Raw genomic sequence first — 13,116 nt, forward strand, 5'->3', positions numbered from 1 at the left:
CTTTTTTAAATTGTCTTAGACTATTTAAAAAAAGATTCTATCCAAAATAAATTTAAGTGAAACCATTTTTAAAAATTCTATGCACAATACTTTGAAATATATTGTGCATAGAAAGAATAATTTGAAATGTTTTACTTCAATTTATTCTGTGTGGATTCTTTTTTAAATTGTCTTAGACTATTTAAAAAAAGATTCTATCCAAAATACAAAATACCAGCTGCAGTTATTCACTTAAGAACTGTGGCAAGAAAGGTGGTATAATGGGTTTAGTGACCAAAGTTACAATGGCATTGAAAAAAGTGACTTATGTTACTAACTGATCAGCTGCAGTTATTCACTTAAGAACTGTGGGAAGAATGGCATTGAAAAAAGTGACTGATGACCATTTTTCACACTTAGCGACCATTTTCACACTTAGTGACCGTTGCAGCATCCTCATGGTCACGCGATCAAAATTTTGATGTTTGGCAACAGATTCATATTTATGATGGTTTCAGTGTCCTGGGGTCATATAATCACCTTTTGACAAAGTCAGATGGGGAAACCAGATTCACTTAAGAACTGTGGCAAGAAAGGTGGTATAATGGGCTTAGTGACCAAAGTTACAATGGCATTGAAAAAAGTGACTGATGACCATTTTCACACTTAGCAACCATTTTCACACTTAGCCACCGTTGCAGAATCCTCATGGTCACGCGATCAAAATGTTGATGTTTGGCAACAGTTACAATTTATATTTGTAAATTGTAGTTATGTTGAAATAAAAAAAATTACAATACTATTTTTGCGTTATATGAAAATATTTGTTGCTCCGTATAAAATTTTTAATCAACCCCTCCCCCCCCGTCAAAGGTGTCTCTCTTTACCAATCTGAAAATCTGGTCACCTTAATCTACATGAATATTTATGTTATGGACTGAATCCTAAGTAAATAACTATCTTTACTGCATTTGCACAAGTTAAAATGAAAATGCTGGCAAATCCTTTCAGTATTCACTGTAAGAAAAAAATAAAATGTAAAAGACTGGGGGATATTTATGGTAAGATCTGCAAGGCCTTTTGTTCTATACTGCCAATGTAATTATCAGAGTCTTCAATGATGATTGGGGGGGGGGGGGGGAAACAACCAGTAAAATAAAACATAATCTCTCTAATAATACAGAATAAAATACCACCCACCCCATCCATATATAAAAAAACATATTAAAAAGGGAACAGTGGGGAGTTTGAGCATATCAAGACACCACTAAACTTTAAAAACCTGCCTGGATAAAATTCTCATCTAAAATTTTATGTCTTAAAATGTGAACAAGATTTTATCATGTAGACAAGGTCTAGGGATCATAAATAATTGTGGGCTACCTTTTAGCAGTAACCAGGTTGTTAATGCTAAAAGTGGGAGGGACAACAAAGAAACAATGATTGTAGTGAAAGTGCCGGGGTTATCAATGGAGATAAGGTAAAAACTATCAAGTTTGCAATTGTAATCTTGTTTTTTTTTACAGGCCCTCTTCCCTTTTCGAGACATTCTTGAAAAGATCAATGATGGAAAATGGGCTATGATGCTACAGTAGACTGGATGTGAGGAAGTTAGGTTTTTAAATTTTTCACCATCTTTATTGGGAGGAGGACAAACATAGTATATTATGCCTATTTGGGCCCTAAAAATTATCCCCATCCTTCCTCAAAAGCAGAGGATATTGTGATATCTTTCAGTCGGGTCATAGGACTAACTGGAAATCAATAAGTAGGTTATTCATCCAGTTCCGGTGGGGAAGAAAAGAAATTAATCCAGGAATCCTACAAAAGTTATTTGTATGGTGGCATTTTTCCCATTTCAAAGGAAATGTCCGTTAGTTTATAGCCTGATTTTATATTCTGGAAATCAAATTTTATCTCAAGAAAGTTAGCTAAATTAATGAAGTTAATCTAAGTAAAACTGGTCCACTAGGGCCAAAGACTGGATCTATTTTGGCCCCAAATGCTTTGTTGTGTTAACTCAGGAACACTTTTTTTTTTAATGAGCTGGGGGAAAAAAAACTGCTCAAAATAAACTTTTTCTGTATTTTGAAGATGTATATACTTTAAATGCAAAGTGCCACTCTGTCCAAATTTGTAAAAGTCAATTGACATTGCATGTCAAACACTTACACATGTGGGTGCAAAAATCAACAGTGTTTTCAACCCTGAACGATATATACGTATTTCCTCAAAATCAGTAAACTGTGTCATTCACAATATAGTGTTTCAGGAAAGAGTATATCTGCAACAATTCACACAGGGTATGATTTACAAGTGACACTGGAGGTTTAAGTAGTTTTAATTCATGGTTTCAGAGTTTTAGGGAGAGAATAAAACTTGAGAGGACATTAATTTTATACTGAAATTACCAATTACATCATACGTTGGTGTTTGAATATTCTTCCCCTGGGTGTCGGCTATCCATTTAGGACATATTTTAACTTTAGTACTCAAAATTAAATTTATGAAACAAGAATGACACTTTGGGGGGGGGGGAATTAAGACCATAAGTATTTTGAGGTAATATGTTGAGGTAAGTATGATCCATGACCTTTCATTTTGTTGTTGTACACTCTGTATGTACACTGTGAGCTTATGCACCAGAGACAAATTCCTTGTGTGTCCAATCACACTTGGCCAATACAAAATTCTGTTCTGTTCTGCTCCATTCTGTTCTGTTCTGTTCCATTCCGTTCTCTTCTCTTCTCTTCTGTTCATCTGTGACATCATTACAAATAGCTCTGAAATAGTCAAAAGTATCCTCTAGTTGTATGAAATTGAAATGCCTTATTAAACTTGGCTTCTCACATCTTGGCCTTTTGGCTAATAACAAAGGTAGTGTATTAAACTTGTATTGCTTGTATTGCAAATTCATAAACTACGGTATATTTTTGTGTGGATGGGTTCAAGGAAGCATTATCAACCATGATGACTTTTATTCCATCCTGTGCGTCAGTCGCAGATACTGGTTGACCTGTTTCTTCCTTTGCCTGAGAGACAAATGTTGAGAACACATCAGATGTTATCTCCTGTGAATATTCTTAGCAGAAAAGAATAGAAAAACTTGAACTGGAAATGAACTATGATTTCTTCTTAGGTGTCACAACCCTTTCCTTGAAAACTCCTTTTCAAAGGAAAATAAATAACTTATTTTCAAAGTATTTGGGAGTATGTTATTAACCAAAGCAAATCATTCCAGTCTAATTTGTATGATCGAAAAAGAATAATAATTATACAACCGTTATAATTAATTTAACTGAGAATTAATCTAAGCTAAATTAATTATGGCTAATATAAGAAGCATTGATATCAGTTGTTTGAAATATTTCACCAAGGCTTTATTCACCTAAAAAGTTTAATTAAATGGATTCTTATCTTGTATGAAATGGTCTAGAAAGGTATAAAGCAATCAAGAAAGTTTGCTGTTCTTTCATTTATTTGAACCTATCCAGTTCCAGTAAGAACCTTAATTTGGTTCAAAATATCATTTCAAGGTCCACATATAATGCAACTGCATATATTGCATTGATGTTACTCAGAAGATGCCACAATTAAAGTAAAACTTACTTTTTACACTGTTTTTTTGCATGTATGTTCCATATTATTCAGTTAAGGCCAACATGTGTTATCTGTGCCAATGCTAATAAATTTGAGGGTTTTAGAAGGAATTTGCACTCCTGCAGATGGACAGCTTACCTTGCTCTCAATTATGATTGATCAGATGCTTCTCTAACAATATATAAACAAAGATACAAAGCAGTGGCTGTATTATTACCAAATAAGAAATATCAATAAGTCCTGTTTTAAACGCCATTGCTAAATCAAAATACATTCATTTCAAGTGATAAACAAAATAAATTGCTTTGACTGATTACCATTTTTTAAATATTATCAAATGTTAACCATGCAACAGTTGGATTCCATGCAGTTGGAAGATATTTGTGTAATTGAAATCTGGGGCTAATTGCTAGCAGGATGAAGAGGGTGGGAGACATTGTTAAGCAGATGCTGCATCCAATATGCTCTAGTTTCTATTTCCAGAAAATACACATATTTTATTTATCCAGAGGCAAGTTCAAATACTGACTTCGTATTTAAAAGGATGGAATTAGAGGGAATTATTACATTTCCTTTTCATTCTAATGCATCATTCATTTAAAATATCACATCTGCCCATTTAGCAGAAACATATAACAGCATTCCATGACATCATCAGTCGATTTCCCATTGGTCAGGGAAGCAGCAGTAGATATTAAAGGAAAAGAGAGAAGCCAAACTGGAAGGGTGGAAGAACCCATGTATAGTTTAAACTGCTGATAAAACCTTCAAGAATGTTAAAGTAACAGGCTACATTTCTTTGCAGGTGCAAAAAAGGAGGACCAATTAATTAATAGTTGTCAAAACCAATTGTAACTAATTATTCTGCATTATTAATATAAATGGTATTAATCAAGTTGAACAGTATAATCTACTCAGTGATAATTTCTATTTTTGTTTCAGGAGAAACATAACATGAGCCATTTTTAATGATTGTCAATAAGATATAATCCAAGGCCCAGGTCCCAGATCCGGCCTGTGGGGTTCTTAGATCTGACCCATGGGGCCACTCTGGAAACAGCGAAGGACTAGTCCGCGGTGCCTCTGCCAGGAACATTGGAGCTCGGGAGAGTCAGATGTTCGGTGCCTCCTGTACCTCAAAAATAATAAGATCTCGCCGAAAATAAGGCCGTGCTTATTTCAGGGGTCAAAAGAAAATAAGACTGTGTCTTAATTTCGGGGAAACACAATATTATACTATTAAAATTAATATATAAGTGCTCTTCCAATACAAACATACATATTATGCAGTGTACTAAGAGCTGGTTGATGTAGTAATATCAAGTTCCTCCCTCACCCAAGTGACACAATCTTGTTTTGTCTTAAAAGAAAAAAAAAAGCCACCACCACAACAACATGATACTCAGGTTGAAAAGCAGACACTCTGTACACTAATATTATCTGAAAACGTATTTGCTTGTATACATAACAAAATGCTTATAGATTTTACTAAGTGACAAACTACTATTTCTTTTTTGACTAGACAGTGATAGATTTGTAAATTGAATTCTATTGTTTCCAACAAATTGTGAAATGTACTAGCTGCAACTAAAAGCTATTTAGTTTATGAAGTGTGAAAATAAATAAATAAAAGTCTTAAACTTTTCCTTCCCTGCTTTTAATCCTTTTGAAAAACAAGCTTTTTCAGTCCCAAAAAAGAAATTCATAGATGGATGAGACTAGCTGTTTTGAAATATTTTCATACAATCATAGCTTAACTTTATGACGGGCAGATAAAATTCAGCACAAGCTCTTTTCTGATCAATGGCACATTAAAAATTTCAGGCTGGAAATTATAGCCTGAATTACAGAAGTTGTAATCCAATGCATATGAAAAACTGAAATAATGATTATAGCAATACTTATTTATTTCTGTGGGACACTCTACAATCCCAAACAATTCTCATTGCATAATTAAATTTTAAAAACTTCATATTTTGCGGCTATAACAAGAAAGATCACACTTCTGCACCGAGAATGGTGCACACTAACAATGAGCTCAGTGAAATGTTTAATATCACTATCAAGAAAATTCTAAACCAATTATCATCATCTAAGTAATCTTGTCTTTTGTTTAAACCTCAGTATGAAAATTGAGTGGCATTTGCTTGTACACAAAAAGGTGAAACTAAAAAGAATGAACGACTTTCATTTCGCTGAATCAAACTACAAAAATCAGCTATTATTTTAAAAGTGATTAGACATATTGGTTCATAATTAAACACACCATTATCTGTGGGTTATTCAAAATCAGATGAAATAGAATATATAACATTCACAATATTTTAACTCCTACTGATATGAAGCCATGAATATCTTAATTTTTACTATTATAGAGATTAAGTATATGTTCAAATAATGGCAGTCCTTAGTTCATGTAACCCAGACAGAATGCTTGGGGATGTTTTATCACTATGACATTATGTTGAAAGAATGACAAAGACATTACAATTAAAAGTGTCTTTGCGCAGCCAGTTTATAAATATTTTGCAGACAGTCTTTTCATGCTATTTTGCAAGCCTAGAGATTGCATTTCATTGCTGTGAGTTGGCCCGAATTGTTTTAAGATCGGCAGCCGTACACATAATTTTGAGTGAATTAATTAAAAATTTACATCTAAAATAGCATCTCAATGTCCATTCATGCAAACTCTCAATATTCTTATGTTCTATCTACTTCTGTAATTAGGGAATATCAAGATATTTGCTAATTATATTATCCAAAAAATGCTGTCTTGCAGCCAACTATTAAAGCCCAGTAAAAAAAAACATTTTTTTTTAATTTGACTGGAAATTTTTATCCTATTGGATAAATAGAGTGGACTTGCCCAGGAATAGTTTGAAGATTCCATTTATCTGCTCTTATTTTAAAAATATTTTTAATCCCCTGCAGATAGGAACAAGTTATAAAAATGTATACCTTCACTAGCACCTTTTTTCTTCCCAAATCAAGCTGTAAGAAGATGTGGATTAATTGTCCCTCAACCATTGCAAATAGTTAATCACGAAGCAATGGAGTCCACCAGTGGTCATTTAGAAAGGAAGTTGTTGCAAGTAGTTAGAGCACTATAGCTGAAATCATTCCTTTTTCTTGTGTTTTGCTTTGCTTTTCCATACCAGGATATTGTAACCTGCTGAAATGTGATAAAATATCAAAGTTAATGATGGTAGTGCAAAAATGATAAGCCAGTCTTCCAATCTGCTGCCCTTAAATCAGTAAGGTGGACAGGGAAATAGGAATGAATGAGTTCACTGTTGTCACACAGAAGTGCTTTCAAAAGGAACTTTCATAATCTTTGAATGGGCTGGAATGCTGGAAAGAACAAAGATCAACTGAGGGATTTACTAACTCTGCAGCTGATAGAAATGAATTGGCAAGGATTTAGAGAGCTGTGAAAAATGGGAAGGGGAAAATATGGGGAAATTTTAATTCAACCAATGTCCTCCGGGAAAGGAAAGTGTTTTAGAGTATTTGGATATTTTCACTAAGGGAAACACATGCAACAGAGAAGCTTTAATCATGAGTTGGCATCATTTAGGTGTCGTGCTATGTGAATGGCATGCAAAGCTAGGGTTAAATAAACATTTGATTTATTTATATATTTACTGCTGTGACCTACTTTTTGGGAAGGGCTGCTTTGCTGCTCTAAGGCCTAATAGCAAGTTTATCACATCTGAACAATTATTTCACGAATCAGGCTTTAGCTGGAGAATGAAATATTGTATTCAAGTATAATCAGTAGGAGGATATGGAAGTACCAGAGCAAGAATAAACCTACATAGGAATAGCACTTAGTACTTAGACTTATATACCACTTCACAATGCTTTACAGCCTGCTCTAAGTGGTTTACAAAGTCAGCCTATTGCCCCCAACAATCTGACTCCTCATTTTACTGACCTCAGAAGGATGGAAGGCTGAGTCAACCATGAGCCGGTGATTATGTTTCACACTTACAACCTTTGTAGCAGCTCCATGATCCTGTGATCAAAATTCAAATGCTTGGCAACAGGTTCATACTTATGACCGTTGCTGTGTCCCAAGGTCATATGATAATCTTTTGCAACCTTTTGACCAGCATAATCAATGAGGAAGCCAGTTTCACTTAACAACTGTGCTACTAACTTTATCAACTGCAGTGATTCATTTAATAACTGTGGCAAGAAAGAGCGTAACATGGGGCAATACTCACTTAACAAATGACTCACTTAACAGAAATTTTGAGTTCATTTGTGGCCATAAGTCAAGGACTACCAGTAGTCATCAATCCTTCAAGGTAGACCATGTTTGAACAGCCAAGTCATGATGACTAAACGTACTTTTATTACAGAGTTAGAATAATAGGCAGACCATGCAGCTCTGAACATGCCTCCTCCCTCCCCTGGGTTTATCCTAAAGAAGACTTCACTAGAGAGTCAAGTCCTCTCAGAGAGAAGTCAAAATGTCTCTGTGGGAAATGCCTCTTTTGAAAGTGTCTGTCTGCTCAGACATGCACTTGGGTACTAGAGAAGATGCTGGTCTTCTTATAAAAGTCTTCGGCACAATCCCCTAATGCAGTGTTTCTCAACCTTGGCAACTTGAAGATGTCCGGACTTCAACTCCCAGAATTCCCCAGCCAGATGCTGGCTGGGGAATTCTGGGAGTTGAAGTCCGGACATCTTCAAGTTGCCAAGGTTGAGAAACACTGCCCTAACGGTAAGCAGAAAGAGAAGTGCACCACATTGTTTTTTAATAGGATTTAAATTTGCTTTTAGTCCAGAGTCAAATCACTATACCAGAGGGAACTATACCAGAAAATTGTATTTCATTGTTTTACAGTATTTGTATAAAGCTGTTTGGATAATAATCACATAATAAAACCGTTTTCTGTTCACAGCCAAAGGTGGTTTATTTTATTTATTTTGCCCTTTCTAGGGAGTTGGAAAAGAGTTCCCTTTCAGCCCTAATCAGGATAGAGGCATTGCTTTGAGATCAAGTTTGTTAAATTAAAAAACAGACAAACCCCACCTTGTATATGAGATTGATAGTTCTAGGGCAGGGGTAGTCAACCTTTTTATACCTACTGCCCACTTTTGTATTTCTGTTAGTAGTAAAATTTTCTAACTGTCCACCAATTCCACAGTAATGGTGATTTATAAAGTAGCGAAGCAACTTTACTTTATAAAATTTATAAAGCAGAGTTACAGCAAATCCCTACTGCCCACCATGAAAGCTGGAACGCCCACTAGTGGGTGGTAGGGACCAGGTTGACTACCACTGGTCTAGGGGCTCTCTAACCTTGGCAACTTTAAGCCTGGCGGACTTCAACTCCAAGAATTCCCCAGCCTACTGGCTGGGGAATTCTGGGAATTGAAGTCCGCCAGGCTTAAAGTTGCCAAGGTTGGAGACTTCTGGTTTAGGTTTCAAACACAGAGGGCCTAAGTGTTATTTATAGAAAGGCTATTTCTACATCTAGATTTTTTTTTCTTTATAGGAAGATAAATTATCATACATATAATGTTAATGGCTGCATGTCTTAAACTAATCACTCTATAGATAACATTAAATTAATTACCTCAGAGGATATTAAAAATATGAATAAAATCATGTTGCACAACCATCCTTCTTAGAAAGAAACTTGTTTTACTTGTGCAATATACTTACCTTTTATATTTACATATACTCTTTTATATTAATTGACAATATTTATTGTGACTTGAAATATCACATGCATTTAATTTATTTCAACATTAAATGGGAGACAAAGAAAGTAAACTCTGGTTCATGTTTCTTTCAAAATAATACACAATCAGTTAAGCAAAACTCAGATGGTCAGTGGCTGATCTTATCAACACTGCCCACTGGATTCAAAAATCTCCAAAGAAACTTAAGGGAATATAAACAACCAGGGGGGGGGGGAATCCTATAAATTTCTTTTCGATCTTTAACCCTCAATTTCTCAACAAAGTTTATTAAACATTGTGTTTCAAAGTTGCATATTTTCAGGTGTGGATCATATGTTCCTTCAAAATTAATAGCCTTAAAATAACGAGAATGTTCAAAGACTTCAAACTCAAAATGATCAGAAGTAATTCTTTTGGGGAGAAAATAGACCACATCCTTACTTAAATATGATGTGGGATTAAATTAAAACATAGCTTAAGGAATGCACTTCTCATTTCTTAACTGACTCATAGGAACTGACTTATAGGAAACTGATTTTCACTGGGGTAAATGAGAAACAATATTCTTACCACTTTATTTAAAACCAGGCACATGGGGAATAATGCAGGGCAACCATGAACGATATATAAAACAGAATCTTGATAAACCTGGCTTTAGCGTTCAATTTTCTCTGATCTATTTCTTGTCCATAGAATAGGAAGCATTGGATATTATTATAAGATTAATTATATTTATCTTCATAAATTACACTAACTGGATTCTAGATAATTGGAGAGATGACTTGCACACAGTATGTTTTCTTATAGCTGTTTTGTTAGCCAGCTAGACTCTATTTGTTGTTGCGGCAGAATATCAATTTACTTAATAAATAAATGTCTTGACACAGCAAAGATAAAATAAGTCCAGGTGCAAAGAACCAAATGGCAGGCTTCATCATTAATGTGACTTGATTCTAATTAAGCTAAGTTAGGGAAAATATTCAAAACACAACTTCTAGAATTGTTTCCTATCTCTTAATAACAGCTTCTTTCTGGGTCAGACGACTGAGAAGAGAGAAGAGGGGAGGGAGTAATATTTATAAAAACAACAATTTAAGGTAACAGTAAGAAGGTCCTGGTATATTTGGCCAGTGAGATCTGAAAAAGCATGTTTTTTTCAGCTTGTATAATAGGTAGAATAATCAGGAATAAACTATTCCAGAGGCAAGGGGCAGAGGTGGGCTGCTCCTGATTTAGCCTGGTTTGGCTGAACCAGTAATGGAATTGTGGCCTGGGTTGCAGAATTGGCAGCGACCCAGGATCGCCACACCCCAAACTAGTTCACTGATCTCTTATGCTATTGCTGGCATGTTTCTGCACATGCGCAGAACAATATTTAGTCAACTGCACATGCACCAGCAACACATGGTCGGTGCACGCATGAGCAAAGCAAGCAGCAAACCAGTATAGGAACCCACCTCTGGCAAGGGGATATCACTGAAAAAGCTTGAGGTCTCTGTAGATGGCCTTCCCTTGCATTTGAGACACTAAGCAAACCTTCTTTAGTTACACAGGCAGATTGAACTCAGAGAAGGAAGTCTTGGAGATATCTGGATCCCAAAACATGTAGGACTTTAAAATTGATAACAGCACTTCAAACTGCAGTCCAAAGCCAACCGGCACATCTGTCTCAAATTTGACATCAAATTTGGTTCCCATAAAATGGGTTACATTCATTCAAAATTTTTATCAATATCTTGAAATTTGAAAGTTTTGATTTTTTGCTTGAATATGTTATCGGAGTTGATTGAAAAGTAAAGTGTTGCAACCATTTGGAGGATTGTACTAGAAACAGAAAATGCATTTCCTTTTGATCTCAGAACAAAGAATCCACATTACCAAACTAACTTCTTCCAATGGAATGATATTTAAAACAACATACTTTCTTTTCTGGAAGAACAAAAATAGGGAGGTTGAGAACAAGCAAGGCAGTGCTAACTACTACCAGACACCCAAGTTGCATAAAAAATTGTAAATGGGTTGATTTTGAAATTATTTTAAAACGCCATAAAGCACCCCTTAGGATACAACCAAATCAATGATTGATACATTTATTGATTGATTGACAGGATTCTCACTTTTTCAGTTTTTAAATACATTCAAGAAATCTCCTGAAGCACTTAGCCAATTACAGAAAACTCTTACTCTCTAATCTCTTACTGACATTTTTTTTTCTGTAAGCCCCAACTATAGTAATAATACCAGCTCAGACTTATCATACCTTAACAGCCTTTCTTGGGAAGAAAATACCAGTTTATGAAACTATACTTTTGCTGCTATGGTTTTTTGTTTGTTTTTAAATTGCTTCCAAACACTGTTAAAATTACCACATTGGAGCCAAATGTAGTATCTATCTATAACTTTTGTGTTACTGGCAAAAGGATTACTAGTTTTTAGAATGTCCCAGGATCAACTGGCAAGCAAAATATATTCTAAAAAATTCATAAATCACCAAGAACAAGAAGAAACACATTCACACACCCAAAGTCAACCAGACCTCAAGCCAGTATTAAGTTAAACAAATAAATAGAAGCTCATCAACATAGGGTAGTCCCAAAACAATATGGAGTCCTCAGCATAACTCAAGTAGATGCATTCTTGAAACTTTACAGCAATGGAATCCTAAATGTCCATAAGAGATCATCACAAACTTCTGAACTTTAAATTCCCCTAAGGTAACCATGTTGTACCAGTAGTCTTGCTATTTGCAATCTCAGCACATCATTAGAAACAGTGGATGAACAATAGGTATATAAACACCCGACAAACTTCCTTTATGTGCATCTTGCTATCTTGAAGAACTGAAGCAAATCACATAGCAAAACTAGGCAACTATAGTCTCTTTACAACCTGTGGACTTTAACTCCCAGAATTCCAGAGCCATCTACAGGTGATAATGGGGCCATAGTTGTCACATAATCCATTGCATCATGACCAATGGACCCAAATTACATAACTCTGGCATCTGTATGATGAGGTCATGATGTGCAGTTGATGGGATGGCTTCTACTGGAGTACACTAATAATAAGGACACATAAACACAAATGCCTTAAAATATTTTTAGGTGTTTTTAAAGGTTCAGCAGTATTTTATCAAGCAAATAATGACTTGAAACTGCAAAGATGCTTCTCCTGACTGAATTGGGACAGAGGTTGAGCTGTGCTATTCAACCCCTCCATCTCCACATCTAGCCAAGTAGTCAAAGAAAAATAAGGGAGGGAGAGGGCAGAGACAGATGCACACTCATAGCTGAGGTCAAAACCTAAAAGGGCCAATTGTTTTTTAATTTAAAAAATATATAAATTATGACTCCTTCTTTTCTTTTCATATGCTAACATGGTTACATTTTATTAAAGCCAGAAGCTTCCAAAATTAGAAATATCCCAAGCTTTTCTACCACTCTGAGAGGGCCTGAGCACCTGATATAGGAAAATAAATTATATTTGGTGGGTGCAGCTGGAAGGTAAACTATCGTTTATTACATAACATGTGTTCCAAAAGAAGAAAAAATTATGTACATCCTGTTGTTTTGCTCTCTGGCAGTAGATTCCACCCGAGACCAAACCTGAAATTTAGATGGAACTTTCCTCGACATTAGACAAGTTTTGCCTGTTTTGTTTCTTTAAAAAAAGACTGGCATACATAAAAGAATTTCTAAAAAAAACCACAAGATCCTCGAAGGAGGCTGTCATCCCAAAGAGGTTTGTTTATTGACATGAATGCACACCCCACCCCTCTTCCAGGCAGCTGGTTAAATCAAACTGTCCAGACCTTGTGAACTGCCATGAAACATCAGG

At 35.2% G+C, this 13,116-nt stretch overlaps 1 long non-coding RNA gene across 2 annotated transcripts in view; it reads right to left on the minus strand.

The window, feature by feature from the left end:
- Positions 1 to 2,420: 2,420 nt before the first annotated feature.
- Positions 2,421 to 13,116, minus strand: part of LOC148044583 (uncharacterized) — a 59,160-nt gene continuing 48,464 nt past the window's right edge. For both annotated transcript variants that reach the window (XR_015697383.1, XR_015697384.1), the window contains exons 2-3: positions 6,538 to 6,751; positions 2,421 to 3,011 (exon numbers count right to left, since the gene is read on the minus strand). This is a non-coding gene — a long non-coding RNA (uncharacterized LOC148044583). The remainder of the gene's footprint in view (positions 3,012 to 6,537; positions 6,752 to 13,116) is intronic.

Source organism: Thamnophis sirtalis, unplaced genomic scaffold (genome assembly GCF_051295495.1).
Source record: "Thamnophis sirtalis isolate CommonGarterSnake01/CBP01778 unplaced genomic scaffold, rThaSir2_p1.2 scaffold_7, whole genome shotgun sequence".
Taxonomy (NCBI): Eukaryota; Metazoa; Chordata; class Lepidosauria; order Squamata; family Natricidae; genus Thamnophis; species Thamnophis sirtalis.